A 15508-nucleotide genomic window follows, 5' to 3' on the forward strand; every position below is an offset into this window, starting at 1 on the left:
GTACCATCCACAATGTACCGTTGCACGGCTTTAGGAGGCGACGTCACGATACGATTTAATTCATTGCGCTCAGTAAAAATGAAGGTGCAATACGCGTATAAGCCTGCTGGCTAAATGCGCAATGCTGCCCATGGTCATGTGCGCTTGTGGGATTTTGCTTTCTGCTTTCAGTATTTTTGCTCCCATTTTATAAATTACTATAGGAATAAACTCCTTGTTTTTTTTTCATATTTTCGCTTAATTCCGAGGTGATGTACAACACAAATAGTGAATATTCTTATTCATGTAATGGTGCGAGATTTCGCATTCGGTGAAAGAAAGAAACGCTCTATTTAACTCGGCTAATGCCTCGTTGAATAGAGCATCTTTCTTTCATCTCATGCGAAAACTTGCACCATCGAACTCATGCCTATTCGCTATTTGTATATTGATTGGATCAATCGTAACTCTTTGTAAGATGGGGCCCTGGTGGAGCCATTCCATAAAGTATGCACATCCGACCCACTGGATGTACAGGACATTTCTGAACGAATTAGTTACGATTGATGACCAGGGTCCCGTAACACAAAGGTTAGCGATTAATCATACGCTCGATTTCTACGAATGATTGGACGTTGTAACCACTGGAATCAATCACAGAAAGAAGTTCTACGATCATTGCTACTTTTTGTGTTACGGGCCCCTGGAGAGTACTTCATGAAACTAGATAAATATTAACCTTCACTAGCTACTTGTTATAAGCCCCTGATATCCTTGCATCTGCTCGAGTCAAAGCAAATCAGTTCATGAAAATCACTGACAAGCTTTCCAATTCTTATCTTTAAAACAAGAGTCTCAATTTTTTTTAATTTCCATGATCAGCTAAAGCTGAAATCAAATTCTTATGCAGATAAAGATTTTGTAAATAAGAGCGTTCTGAAAGTAAAGTTTCCTATTTGTCCAAATTTCATTAGGGTTACAGGAAATTCAGTCCCACACTGTGGAAAGTCTAGTGGAAATGTGGGATGTCTCATTAGCACAACAGTTCCTCTGCTTCTTCTATGACATCATCTCTCTGCTTTTCACAAGTCTCCCTCTCCGCATAATACCCAGGAACTGGAGCTAGACTTCCAACTGGTGGTAGTGGAGCGGGACGACTGGGTAGCGAGAGGAATAAACAAAGATTCTTCATCTCTGCATAATAACCACGAGCTGGAGCTACCATAGGTGGTGGAGCAGGATCAAGGTCTGAGTAGCTAGAGGAATTAACAAAGATATTCAGGTTATCAACTTGATTAATAACAAAGGAAATGGCAGATGCTTCTATGACAGTAAGATTGATGATAGAAAATATTAAAACAACACCCACCAACTGAAAATTAATCACTTTTATCACTTTTTTAATTACCAATACCTCTACAGGGTCATGATTTTGTTTACAGCTCGCAAACAATTACAAAATATGAAGGAGTGATGAATCTTCAGTTATGATGACAACCAATGATGAATGGCGATTTTTTTTGTATTCCCCCGCCCAAATTAGTTCTTTGACGGCACTTTCTCATTTTGGGGCATTTTACAAAATTGGTGTTGAAATGCTGAAGACATCAAACTGCATGAAATAAGCACAAGCCTGCTGATTTGAAACTATGTTATAGCCCATCCCTGTTATATGGAATAATAGTTCTAATCATACAAATTATTTTTCTCTTATTGTGAAACACAATATGATAATTCTATTTCTGTCAACTGCTGTTAAAATTAGTGTTTCATGTAACACTGACTGATAATTTAAAAATGTTCTTGAAAATTCAAAATCTTAGCTTTTGGTTTTTTCTTTAAGTTGATACCAGTACATCTACCCCAATGGCACCACAAATGCCCACCATTGTTTTCTCTTTAAGAAACCTTGTTTGGTTTCTTGAATGTGAGCATGTCGTATAAATAAAACTTTTTTTAATGTTAAAAAAAGGAACCCTCTGGAAGGGTAAATAGAAATTCTTTTTTTTATGCTTCTGTGGTAGGCGGCAGATGAAACCATCCATCACTCGAAATAGGCACTTTCCTGCCTCGCATTGAAAATGGTATGATAAAGATAAGACCACAAAGTTTTCATCCCCCTAAACTCCCATGGCAAGGTGTGGGGTGGGGTGATTTTACTGACCACGACTTAAAAGTCCCTATCAACAACCCTGTTCAACATACCTCTTGATGATCTGCTGCAGTTCCTCAAGGTAGTCTTCTGGGGAATGAAGGATGTTCATAAGATTCCTGGTCTTCATTTAGGCTACCTCCACTCTCCTTAGGGCATCTCCAACCAGCGAGCGATAGCAGTAGACATCATCCACCCAATTGCTAAAGGGCCTTCTCTTACCAACATGGTTAACCCTAATAAGACTGGGGTATTTTTTAAGGTTTTCAAACAATCCTTTTGGCTCATAATGGTGTGATCATGACAAAAAGAAATGTCCACATCAACCACAATGCAATCTACAGAACTGCATATTTGGTTCTTCCAAAATAATTCAAGATTGTGCTAACTTATGCATGGAATTAAAATTTGGCTGTAAATCTGTAAATTAAGCCCTTAAAGCCCTCTAAGGGTTTCTGTTTGGATACACGATTTTTTTTTATTTTATTGTTTAAAGTTTCTCATGTAATTCTACCATGTTTTTTTTTTAATTGTTTTTCAATAGAAATTGTTGACAATTTTTCCGATCATAAACACGTAGTTATTTGTTTTTATAAAGTAAAAGTAAAGGTAATAATTCAACGATGAACTTTGTCTAGAAACAGAATTTTACGGCCCCAGTCTTTTTAGGGGTAAGAGGTACTATTTGTTTTTATCAAGAAAAAGTAAAGGTAATGACACAAAGATGAATTTTTTGCTAGAAATAGAATTTTACGGCCCCAGTCTTTTTAAGGGTTAAGAGGTACATGTATGGCAGAGCGTGGACCTAATACTCTGTCAGAGTAGTAGGTCCATGGGCAGAGAGACACAGCTATGAAGAGGTATTGATGATACAATGGGTAGGCAATGTAGCATTGCCCAGCAATTCCTGCAAAGAAAGTATACATGCAGGCTTAAAGAATGAAAACTTTTATACAACTGACAAGTTTCATTATCCAAGGATCAGAACATTTCAAATATTTCAAACAATTCAGTAAAATACAAAAAAAAGAAGTACTAAATGGTAATGATATGTTTTCTTCTTGTAATGTCACGCTTTCTGGGGAAAGCTTTTCTTTATTTTATTCAAAGTCTTCTTTATTCGCATAAGAAATGCACATACTAAGATTTAAACAAGTGGATAACCTCCAAAATGGCCAAAGTTCAAGGACCTTAAATGACATTTGACTTTGGTCATGTGACCTGAAACTCACAAGAGATGTTCAGTGAAACTTGATTACACTTATGTCCAGGTATCATGAACTAGATCCATACACTTTCGGAGTGATGATGGTTATTCACCAATTACCCCCAACATGGCCAAAGTCCACTGACCTTTGAATTTGGTCATATGACCTGAAACTGAACAGGATGTTCAAGTACACTTGCTAAGAACACCACAAAGAGTTTCTATACCAAAAATTAGAACATTTGGAGCTCTATTTAGGGAGTTAGAGGAAAAAGTATGATTTCGCATACTAATTACGCATTAATTAGCATAATCACTTAATAGCAACTTGCACAAAATTACTACACGATTTTGTAAATTATGTCCCAGACAATCCACATGACAATTTTTGGCGCGATCGCGCGGTCGAGATCTTAAAGGGGTCCTCAAGGAGGCCTCCCTGGCCATATATGAACTCCCAAAATACCCAGGCCTAGATAGGGTTAAACTGTAAAATGATAACTGAAAAGTGAAAGTTATCTTACCTCTTGAAGACACACTAGCCACAGTTGTCTTCATGGACGGACTTGAATCCCTAATCATAAATAGCAGCAAGGGTTGCTTTCTCATAGACCAACGGCACTTCAACCGTCTTTATGGAAGAACTTAACGTCTTGACATCCGTCATAGGGCTTGAGGCATTAATACTTCTCGCTGCCCGAACTGCGGTAACAGATGGACTACTCGGCCTTGCTGACAAGCTCACCAGGCTGTGGCCTCAGCCTGGCTTGGGCTTACACTCTGTGCCCTCATCCGTCTTTGAATGGACTTGAGAAGTTGCTGAGCAGCTCGTAGCTGGAAGGTGGTAGGTGACAGAACCATTTGCACAGAGCATGGTCTCTGGACAGCATGGGTTGGGGAGCTTGAGTTGGGTAGTAAGCTGGCCGAATGACCTGCTGTCCTGATGCTTGAATGATGAAGACAAAGCTGCAAAATGAATGAATATGGGGTATAATGTGTAATATCAAATGAACGTCTCAAAACCACAGAAGCTAGTTTTTACAGACATTAAGTAGTACTTACTAAGATTTGTATATTATGATCATGATTTCTTTTCTATTCAAATGGAAAAGGTAACACATTCACATCATGATCTCCCATGGGATATTAATCATGAAAAAAGAGAATGCGAGGTTGTAATCTTACATTCACTCTTGATAACTGGATAAGAAACAAATATTCTCAAAACACAAAGATTTTTTTTCACAAAAAAATAAAATGTTATGAATATGATTGCAGATTGTTGACTTCACACTACTAAACATTATTGACAAATTTTATAAATTGAGAACATAGGGTGAGGTGGTTACCTTGCAAGTTTTGTATTTGACCTGCTAGTAACTTCTGACCCATTTGCTATGCTGAGGTCGTTGACTCTGATTGCAGCTGTACAGTGATGGGTTGCATAACCAGCGAAGCTCAACCATTCGTTCAGGCGCTACTCACCTATACAAGCAAATAAAGAAAAGATAGTGGTGTTACTCAACCATTCGTTCAGGCGCTAGTCGCTTCTCACCTATACAAGCAAATAAAGAAAGGATAATGGTGTTACCATGATAATCTTAAATAGAATATACCAGTACATTTTTATAAACATCCTAACATGGCAAAGCCATAGGTATAACATAGGTTTTTAAGGCAGAAAATAACATAATACAATTGTGACTGCTGAAATTAGTAGTAAAAATTGAATTTTCACATCCTTCTAAAATGGGCCCCGTATTACAAAAAGTTACGATCAATTGGATCAATTATAACTCTATGGAAATCCATTAGTGTCATAATTTTTTTCTACATTAAATTTTCAAAATGTTTTCTGCAACAAAGGTGAACACATCAAATTTTCAAGAAAACAGTGAATGTATGTAATTCATGTCATATCTAGAACACATTTTGAACATTCAGGCATTTTAGATGTTGATGTTGCTGGCCTTCCATAGTTGTGATTGATAGGGTCAATCGTAACTTTTTGTAATAAGGGGCCCTGAAATGCTTCTTTCAAAGCAAACAAGAAATAGGGGAAGTGATTGTCTATTTCAGAAAACCCTGTAATTCTGTTTTGTCATAGAAAATGTACACAGCAAAACTGTGGATTCCTTTTGCAAAGGTAAATTCAATGAATTTTCACATAATTAAAGAATCAAACAAATTATCCATTTTTATTTAGGCCTACCTGTAAACTCATAATCGCTATCCCTACAGAAATTCAATGAAATGTCACATGGTAATTACAGAACCAAACAGATCATTACCTGTAAACTAAAAATCACTGTCCCTACAGAAATTCAATGAATTTTCACATGATAATTAAAGAACCAAACAGATCATCCATTTTGATTTACCTGTAAACTTAATAGTCAAGTCCACCTCAGACAAATATTGATTTGAATCAATAGAGAAAAATCAGACAAGCACAATGCTGAAAATTTCATCAAAATCGGATGTGAAATAAGAAAGTTATGACATTTCAAAGTTTCGCTTATTTTTAACAAAATAGTTATATGAACGAGCCAGTTACATCCAAATGAGAGAGTCGATGATGTCACTCACTTTTTCTTTTTTTAAAAATTGTTTGAATTATAAAATATTTCAATTTTTAAGAATTTGACAATTAGGACCTCCTTGCCTGAAGCACAAAATGTTAAAATAATGGAATTCCACGTGTTCAGGGAGGAATGAAACTTCATTTCACATGACAATGACGAGAAAATATGAAATATTTTTATTTTCTCGTCATTGTCATGTGAAATGAAGTTTCATTCCTCCCTGAACACGTGGAATTCCATTATTTTAACATTTTGTGCTTCAGGCAAGGAGGTCCTAATTGTCAAATTCTTAAAAATTGAAATATTTTATAATTCAAACAATTTTTAAAAAAAGAAAAAGTGAGTGACATCATCGACTCTCTCATTTGGATGTAACTGGCTCGTTCATATAACTATTTTGTTAAAAATAAGCGAAATTTGAAATGTCGTAACTTTCTTATTTTACAGCCGATTTTGATGAAATTTCAGTATTATGCTTGTTGAATTTTTCTCTTTTTATTCAAATTAAGTTTTTGTTGGGATGGACTTGTCCTTTAAAATCTCTGTCCCTACAGAAAGCTAGTGCTCTCAAAACTATTTTACTTTGTGACCAGAGCCACAGCAGTGTGGAGTCATGCTAGCATTGGTATTCTGGCCACTACTGCTAAATGGATCGAACACATGTAAACACACACAATACAAGAGCTATAAACATAAATATCTGTAGATGTATCTGTAATAAGAAATGTCACTCTACCTTCACATCTGAAATACCTCAAACTTTTGTAAGAAGTCATATCTAGAACTACATGTAAATATTCAGGAATTTTATTTTTTTAATATACCGGGTATGTATATTTATCACTACTTTAATCCAGATTATCCTTCAACTTTCTATTTTTTTTCTAAGGTGACCGAATAAATATAAGAAAATAACTAAAAAAAAAGATATTTACAGTAGATATGAACATAGAGTCTGGGTTCATATCTACTGCAGATACCAGAGCCATCTTGCAAAGAGTTGAAATTGATCCGGTCAACCACTACGGAAAGCCAGCAACATCAACATCTAAGTGCATGTTTGTTCAAAATACTTTCCAGATATGATGGACATTAAATAATTTCTACAAGAAAATTTACCTTATCATTTGAATTCACTACATTCTTATTACTTTAATGCAGATTATCCTACCACTTTCTACTTTTTTCTAAGGTGACGGAATAAATATTAAAAAAAAAAAAAGAGAAGATATTTGCAGTAGATATGAACACAGACTCTGGGTTCATATCTACTGCAGATACCAGAGCCATCTTGCAAAGAGTTGAAATTCATCCAATCAACCACTACGGAAAGCCAGCAACATCAACATCTAAGTGCATGTTTGTTCAAAATACTTTCCAGATATGATGGACATTAAATAATTTCTACAAGAAAATTTACCTTATCATTTGAATTCACTACATTCTTATTACTTTAATGCAGATTATCCTACCACTTTCTACTTTTTTCTAAGGTGACGGAATAAATATTAAAAAAAAAAAAAAAGAGAAGATATTTGCAGTAGATATGAACACAGACTCTGGGTTCATATCTACTGCAGATACCAGAGCCATCTTACAAAGAGTTAAAATTGATCCAATCAACCACAACTATGGAAAGCCAGCAACATCAACATCTAAGTGCATGTTTTGTCCAAAATACTTTCCAGGGGGGTGTTTCATAAAGCTTTTCGTAAAGTTACGCACAACTTTACGCACGACTGGAACATGTTCTCAGGTCATTACTCAATTACACAGGGATATCACATAGCACAAGAAAGGAACACCAGTTGTGCGTAAAGTCATTCGTATCTTACAGCTTTATGAAACACCCACCTGATATGATGGATATTCATTCATCTATCGTTTTCTTAAAAATTCAGTTTCCTTCTCCTTGTTCACAAAGGATGTTGTGCAAATTTCTTGTAGAAAAAACATGACATTGATCGATTTCCATGAAGCTGAGGTTGATCGAATCAATCGTAACCCTTTATAAAACGGGTCCCAGGTGGCCAGCCGGTGTGCACTCACCTCAAATGGGATGATCTCACAGCTTCCGATCCAGAGGGGAAGTGGCATCTACACTTGTGATTTGAAACTATTACCGTAAATGAAAATAATTTGATGTCCACAATACTTCGCAAGAATAAAACCAGGATGGGAATGGCATCTTGACTTGATTTGTAAAATGCAGGAAAAACCTTAATTTAAAAACAAAATAAAGATGAAATAACTAATTGAATAATTTGTATTCCACTGTAAACCGAGGACCGACCCCCACCACCATACATCCCCTGAAATGTATGTTTTGAATACATGTATCCCATGCAATAATTGCCGCCCTTCAATAAGTGAGCTGATTATACTGAAAAATAGTACAGACAAAACACACAAAAAAATAAAATCCAAACACTTTTAAAGTTATGATGGAAATTTTACAGATACCCCCAACATGGCCAAAGTCCATTGACCTTTGATCTTGGTCATGTGACCTGAAACTCGCACAGGATGTTCAGTGATACTTGATTACTCTTATGTCCAGGTTTTGGCCACAGTTCATTGACCTTTAAAGGTAAATGCTTGTTTTGGTAACGATATCAAAATGAGTTCGTACAGAATCCAATGAAATGACCAATGAAAAGTGTCTGCACTGAGTGTCTGTTTGTATAAATAAAACGCATGTGCCAAAGAATTCTGGAAGAAATTGTGTAATTGCTGAGAAGCACAGGATTCGGGTAGAGCGTCGGGAGCGACGCTCTAAGCAATAATTATACACTGTCCCACGTGCGCTTATCTGTGTTGGGGATCTTCGGTGTGAACATTTTTCAGCATAGATTTCAAGATTCACAAAGTTCAGTTAATGTAACTGTACCAGATCTAGATCCTCGATAATATACTGACAATTAAGCCTTGTTTTACAGACTTTCTCATGAAATCAGTGTTTACTGCAACTACTGGAATTTCTCTTTAATGACCTTTGAACTTGATCATGTGACCTTAAACTCGCACAGGATGTTCAGTGATACTTGATTATTCTTATGGCCAAGTTTCATGAATCAGATCCATAAACATTTAAAGTTATGATGGAAATTCAATAGATAACCCCAACATGGCCAAAGTCCATTGACCTTTGACCTTGGTCATGTAACCTGAAACTCACATAGGATCTTCAGTGATACTTGATTACTCTTATGTCCAGGTTTTATGAACTAGACCAATCAACTTTCAAAGTTATGATGGTAATTCAACAAACACCCCCAATTTGGCCAAAGTTCATTGACCTTTAATGACCTTTGACCTTGATCATGTGACCTCAAACTCGCACGGAATGTTCAGTGATACTTGATTATTCTTATAACAAGTTTCATGAATCAGATCCATAAACTTTTAAAGTTATGATGGTAATTCAACAGATACCCCCAACTTGGTCAAAGTTCATTGACCCAAAATGACCTTTGACCTTGGTCATGTGACTTGAAACTCAGGCAGGATATTAAGTAATACTTGATTAACCCTATGTCCAAGTTTCATGAACTAGGTCTATATATTTCCAAAGTTATGCTGTCATTTCAAAAACTTAATCTTCAGTTAAGATTTGGAGTTGATGCCGTCGCCGTCAGAAAAGCGGTGCCTATAGTCTTACTCTACTACAGCCATTCTCAATTACTTTTTTGGAAGCGCCACATTTCTTTTCCCCAGAAATTTTGGAATATGAGGCCTTTTAAATTGCCCAGAGGGGCTCTAATTAATATCAACAGAAGAAATACAAATGCCAACAAACTACACGATATTAAAAGAAAAAATGGCCAGTGACTTTTTCACAACATTCCAATGATACCACTAGTTCAGACTGTTCTGCACCAGATCTATTGGCTGAAGCAAGTGGCGTAATGAGTATAAAAAAATGAGGGGGCTAGATATGGCAGCTGAAGCAAAATATTGAACTTTTCAATACAAAAATCTATACTTTGACATATTATTCAGTTAATAATACAATATTTTCCTTTCCTTTTCTCCTTTTGTTTTCTTGGCCGTGAAACACTTGGGGGTCCCCATCTGTACGCCAGTGGCTAAAGTTATGTTCCCCGATTTTCCAAGGGCTGAAAATTAGGCGTTGCACCATGATTAGCGCCCCAAACTGCCCCTCTCTACAACTCACGTGCAGTATCCTGGGGCAGTATCATTCATTCAGTTCGTGTTAGGCAAGAGTGCATGCAGGCAATCACGGAAGGCAATACATCTGAGCATACATGTATTTCACTTATACAACTTCGGATTTTAATCGGCTCCGGAAACAAAGTTTGTGCTTGTTATGTCCAAAATTCATAATCTTTTATGATCAGGATGATTTGAATATCACATTATTTGATGTTTTACTCTTAAACAAAAAGTATACTCTGGAAATGAAAAATTTCTAACCGTTGAAATAGAAATCCTACAAACGGGGTTTTCAAATCACTTGTGTGGCACATAAACTTTTTACAGCATAGAATAAATAAAAGAACAGCATTGATCCTCTATAATAGAGGTTATCGAGTGCTAAATTTGACAAAATTTGAGGAAATCAATTAAGTGTCAAGTAAAGAGTTTTTGTTTTCTCTTTGTATTAAAATGATCACCAATTTCTTATTTCCAGGTAATTGGTAGATACATTTTTATCTCCCTAATTTTTCTTTATTTTTACTTTTTTATAACGGCTTCCAAGCGCCACTCCACAAGGCACAGTGCGCCACAAGTGGCGCGCGCGCCACCATTTGAGAATCCCTGATCTACTATGCAGGTGAGACAAAAACTGCATTGTATGAATAATTATCTGATTGGTGTCATGTAAATTTGGTGCAGAAGAACATAAAATTGCTGATAGACTTAATTGCTTATAAAATAAAGTACATATCATATGTAATAAAAAAAAACATACAACAAATCAGAATACACACCTTTAATATTTTGAACTTGAAAAAAATAAGCAAATAAGCAAAAACCATGAAGTAGATGTAGTTTTAGTATAATTCTTAATTGACCAGGCAGTGTCATATGTTCCTACTTACCTCGTATGGGGTAATTGGAACACTTGGAGCACATTTTAACAGTCCTGTTAGATCTTAATCCTGAATTGAAAGGTCGGGTCCAGTTTAGATCTATGCAACCTTTTGCGAATTAAGCTAGTCCATAATACATTTTCACAAACGCTAGTTCCCTATACGTTGGCTGTGCGTACGGGCCTCCTAGCTCTTCAGTCTATGTATTGGTGATTTGAGCCAACGTAGTTCAGTGGAACAACCAAAATACAGAGACTGAAGCTTTTGGTCAAAATACTATATGGCAGTGAGTCCAAACTTCGCGCGTGACCGCGTTTTTCAGCACAGCACGCATTCGCCGATCAGAATAGAATTTTGAGATCGCGATACCGGCGAAACCCCTTGACCTACTTTACATTTTCGTCCATGATTTCATAGTTTATGATCTTGCCGTCAATGTGGTAACTATTTCTTGAATTGGTTTTGTATAAATTATGAACATTTTGTGACAAAATTAAGCCTGATGAATATTTTTGAAAAAGTGCGCGAAGTTTGGACACCCCATCATATGGCTCAGTCAAGTTGGTCCTGTCAAATCTGTAAGAAATTAAATATTATACAATTCAAACAATAACAAAAGAAAATGTGAGGGACGGAAAGTTCTCTCCTTCTACCCCCGTCTCGATCGGCCATTTTTGTTATGAATCGTAACAAAATGGCCGATCGAGACTGGGGTAGGAGAGAACTTTTCGGGTTTTTTTTGAGGTTCCAGTTTGTGCCCAGATGTCAGGAAACTGCCACTCGTTAGACCTTCATCCATATAATCGTGGTACTGGTAAGTGCTTGATTTCTGTTTTAACTATTTATTCGGAGAATTATTTTGACCATACTTCGCGCTTGTCAGGTGAGTATGCCTTTACACGTAAGATCCTGGGCTCCCGCCCGCGTAGGGCGGGAGTTCCCTGGGTTACTTCAGACAGTACGTCGTGTTCGGGCTGCCGCAGTAGACAGTAGGCCTACTAATAGTACTAGTTAGTAGTACTAGTTCAGCCTTCACAGAGATGCCAAGTTCAAAAAAATGTAATGCGTGAGATTTTTGTGACTCGACTCTCGACGTCTCTGTGCGCGCGCGGCCAGTACTTACACTCGTACGTTGCGCGCAATGAGCGCGCGCATGAGATATGGGCTTCAAATCGTTCAAAACCATGCGATGCACGCACGCTATTCATCGTATCACGTATAGTGAGTGATTGTATTACCGACCGGCCTTGTATTACCGAACGCGCTCATCATGTGTCAGAAAATAATCAAATACGCTCAAACCTTTGCAACTTACTCCTAAAGGGAACTTAAATAGAAAAATGATGAAAAATTATCAAAAACAAAATTTCGAGTCTTTATATCCTCAAAACAATAAAATATGGTCAAAATAGCTCATCGGTGACTTTGTTGTTTTCCCAACTTTTCCCATAGAAAACACACGTTCGGTAATACGATACCTTTTCAAGTGACCAAAATATTTCACTTGCGAAGAGGGGTCCGATTGGAAGCTGATGTCGTAAAAATAAAAAACAATTTCGGCAAAATTTCTGCATGTTTATATTTTGTAGGTATTTGTGTATTTATGGTGAAAGTTTGGTGAATTTTATTGGAATAATGTGTTTGATATGATCAAATTCATGAAAAGTGTTCGGTAATACGATCCACTACCATACTAGCCGTGCGCTGACTGCACTTTTGATTCGTCTCGCGTGCCGGGCTAGACGCGAAGGCGGTCGGCCAGTCGTATAATCTGGCGAATAATGCTACTTTTTCTCTTTTTTTTCTGTTGGGTCCCGATGCGTGAGAAAAATGGATGCCATGCGTGAGATCGTGAGACGGACCCTGAATGCGTGAGATCGTGAGACGGACCCTGAATGCGTGAGTCTCACGCACAATGCGTGAGACTTGGTAGCTCCGCCTTCATTTCACATTCACTGCATTACCATATCCCCATTTATTCGCACCGATTATTTACCAGCATACAACAATGATCACTAATAAATTGGCAAGCTGTAAAACTTGCAAATTGTAATAACATTTGGGAATGACCATTCATTGCAGTGCACTCCTCGATTTGTTAACGCGCACTTGTTGTGTACAAAGACAGTGAATGGAGCTGGAGCCATGGCATGCATGGAGACACGTGCACTGAACCAAAATAATGCACCTTGCGATGCGGAGTGACTGATAAAGTGATATTGCACTGGCCACTGCTGTGGTTGAAGGTTCCTGAATTCATGCCAATTTATTTCAATAAATAAATCAAATTACGGCATGCCCAAATTACTCACCACTAAAGTACCCGACTATTATTACAAGAAATAAAAATGGCTGTGTATCAGCCACGAACATGAAGATAAACAATGAAATTGGACTTTGCTTTCTTCTGTCCTGCATCCGAAAATTGAATCTGGCGCGTCAACTACAATGTCGTCGAAACGTCCAATTAACAGCAAAATTAAAAAAAGTAAAGTGCAAAAAAGAAAGGTCAATTTGACTGCTAGTCAAGTGTTATTTTAATTTCTTAATAACTGCCCCAAGTCCCAAACTCCCATAAAAAAGCTGAAAGAGACTAGTGCAACCTCTTAGAATGATGAGGATTTATAGTTAAAGAGGAGAGAATAAAAAAAGTGAAAATGTTCATATTTTTAGCAAAAGTCCTATAGGCCTAGCCTAGTCCCCTCTATTTTTAGCAATTTTTAATTTTATTTTCGTAATAACTGCCCCAGTCCCCTTCCAAGTGAAAAGGTGACTCATGAGCTAGCCTATCGGGTGGTGAAGCCTTCATATCCTAATAAATGTAAAAAGAGAAATTTTTCATATTCTTAAAAATAAAATCATAGCTCCCCTTGCCATTTTGGTCAAATAGGGAATTGTTCATTGCGGGGGGGGGGGGGGGGGTGATGGCTGCCCCTATCCCCAGAGGGGCCACTTACATTGACGAGTGGATACCATGCGCGACCAAAAAAACACGTTAAAAGGATGTCTTTTTCACGATAGGGCACGTTACGTACGTAACGTGATAAGGGTGTCAAAAACAAAAATAATGAAAAAAAGGGTATCTATATTTCGCTAGGAAAATTACGTGTTTAGGGTCAAATTTGCGGGGATGATAAAACAAAATTAAAATGTTTTATAAAGGATGTCCTTTTTGCCCCAACACTTCATGTTTAGAGTCCGATTTGCGCGAGGTGTAGAAGGTGGCGTCGTTCTAAACCAAATAAGGTAAAGCCGACGACCGAAGGACCCGTAACAAGAAAACATTCCCGTACTTGTTTAGGGGTTCATTTCAAGGAATATTTGCCAAGAGTATCGTTTTGTTTCCAATATTTGTTAAGGGTAGGGTTTCACACGCCAATACTTGTTAAGGGGCGCATTTTCAGAATATGGAAATTACGTGTTTAGGGTGCTTTTCGAGACCCCATGGTCGCGCATGGTATCCACTCGTGAATGGAAGTGGCCCCCCCCCGGGATTCAGTATATCAATAGACAAATCATTTTTAACAACCGTTCCTAAAAAGAAAACAATAAGTCATCGCAAACCATTAAAATATTGAAATTTGTGCATTTTATACTACATAATATGCGGGGCAGCTGCTCTTTTGTGACATCACAAATCCAAAACTTCAAAGTCTAATAACTTCCTTAATGGTTAGTGGATTTTCCTCAAACCTTCACCAATATTTCATATTATTCTTTCTGCTATTATTACAACAAACTTTTCTTCAGGGTGAACTTCACCTTTTAGATATTATCCTCAATTTTGCAATCTCCAAGAGACTTGCCTCTCTCTACCCCTTAAAATTGGAAGGCAAACTTCCGCACAACCAAATTTTTAAAACCCTTTTCAAAATGTCAGCTTTGCTCACCTAATAATAAGTAAGTTTTTGATAATTTGGACATTAAAGAGCCCTGGGAAAAAAAACACCTTAAGTCCCCATTCAATGTGATGTTTAGGCTTCTCAAATTTAGGTAGATAATAATGATAATAATAAAAGCAGCCCCCAAAATAGTTTTTTTAGAAATTCTTGTCTGTTACATATTGTCCTTTTCTCAGAAACCCTACCCTAAACAAGTATTGGAAACAAAACTATTCTCTTGGCAAATATTCCCTGAAATGAACCCCTAAACAAGTACATGTACAGGAGTGTTTTATTGTTACGGGTCCTAATTCGGTCGTCGGCTATACCTTATTTTTGGTTTAGTACAACCCCACCTTCTACAACTCGCGCAAATCGGACTCTAAACACGAAGTGTTGGGGCAAAAATGACACCCTTTATAAAACATTTTCATTTTGTTTTATCATCCCCGCAAATTCGACCCTAAACACGTAATCTTCCTAGCGAAATAGATACCCTTTTTTCATTATTTTTGTGTTTTTGACACCCTTATCACGTTACGTACGTAACGTGCCCTATCGTGAAAAAGACATCCTTTTTACGTGTTTTTTGGTCGCGCATGGTATCCACTCGTCAATGTAAGTGGCCCCCCCGGGTACTGAATGTA

At 37.2% G+C, this 15508-nt stretch overlaps 1 long non-coding RNA gene across 4 annotated transcripts; it reads right to left on the minus strand.

Moving 5' to 3' along the window:
- Window positions 1–306: 306 nt before the first annotated feature.
- LOC121423327 lies at window positions 307–13411 on the minus strand. Of its 4 annotated transcripts, none has more exons than XR_005971265.1 (6): window positions 13293–13411; window positions 7973–8142; window positions 4688–4823; window positions 3863–4304; window positions 2185–3038; window positions 307–1235 (listed from the first exon to the last, which is right to left on the minus strand). It is a non-coding gene; the product is annotated as an uncharacterized LOC121423327 (long non-coding RNA). The 4 variants fall into 4 exon arrangements; XR_005971266.1 differs by having other exon boundaries at window positions 4688–4893; XR_005971267.1 differs by lacking the exon at window positions 7973–8142.
- Between the last annotated feature and the right edge of the window lie 2097 nt (window positions 13412–15508).

This window comes from Lytechinus variegatus, chromosome 10, assembly GCF_018143015.1.
Source record: "Lytechinus variegatus isolate NC3 chromosome 10, Lvar_3.0, whole genome shotgun sequence".
Lineage (NCBI taxonomy): Eukaryota > Metazoa > Echinodermata > Echinoidea > Temnopleuroida > Toxopneustidae > Lytechinus > Lytechinus variegatus.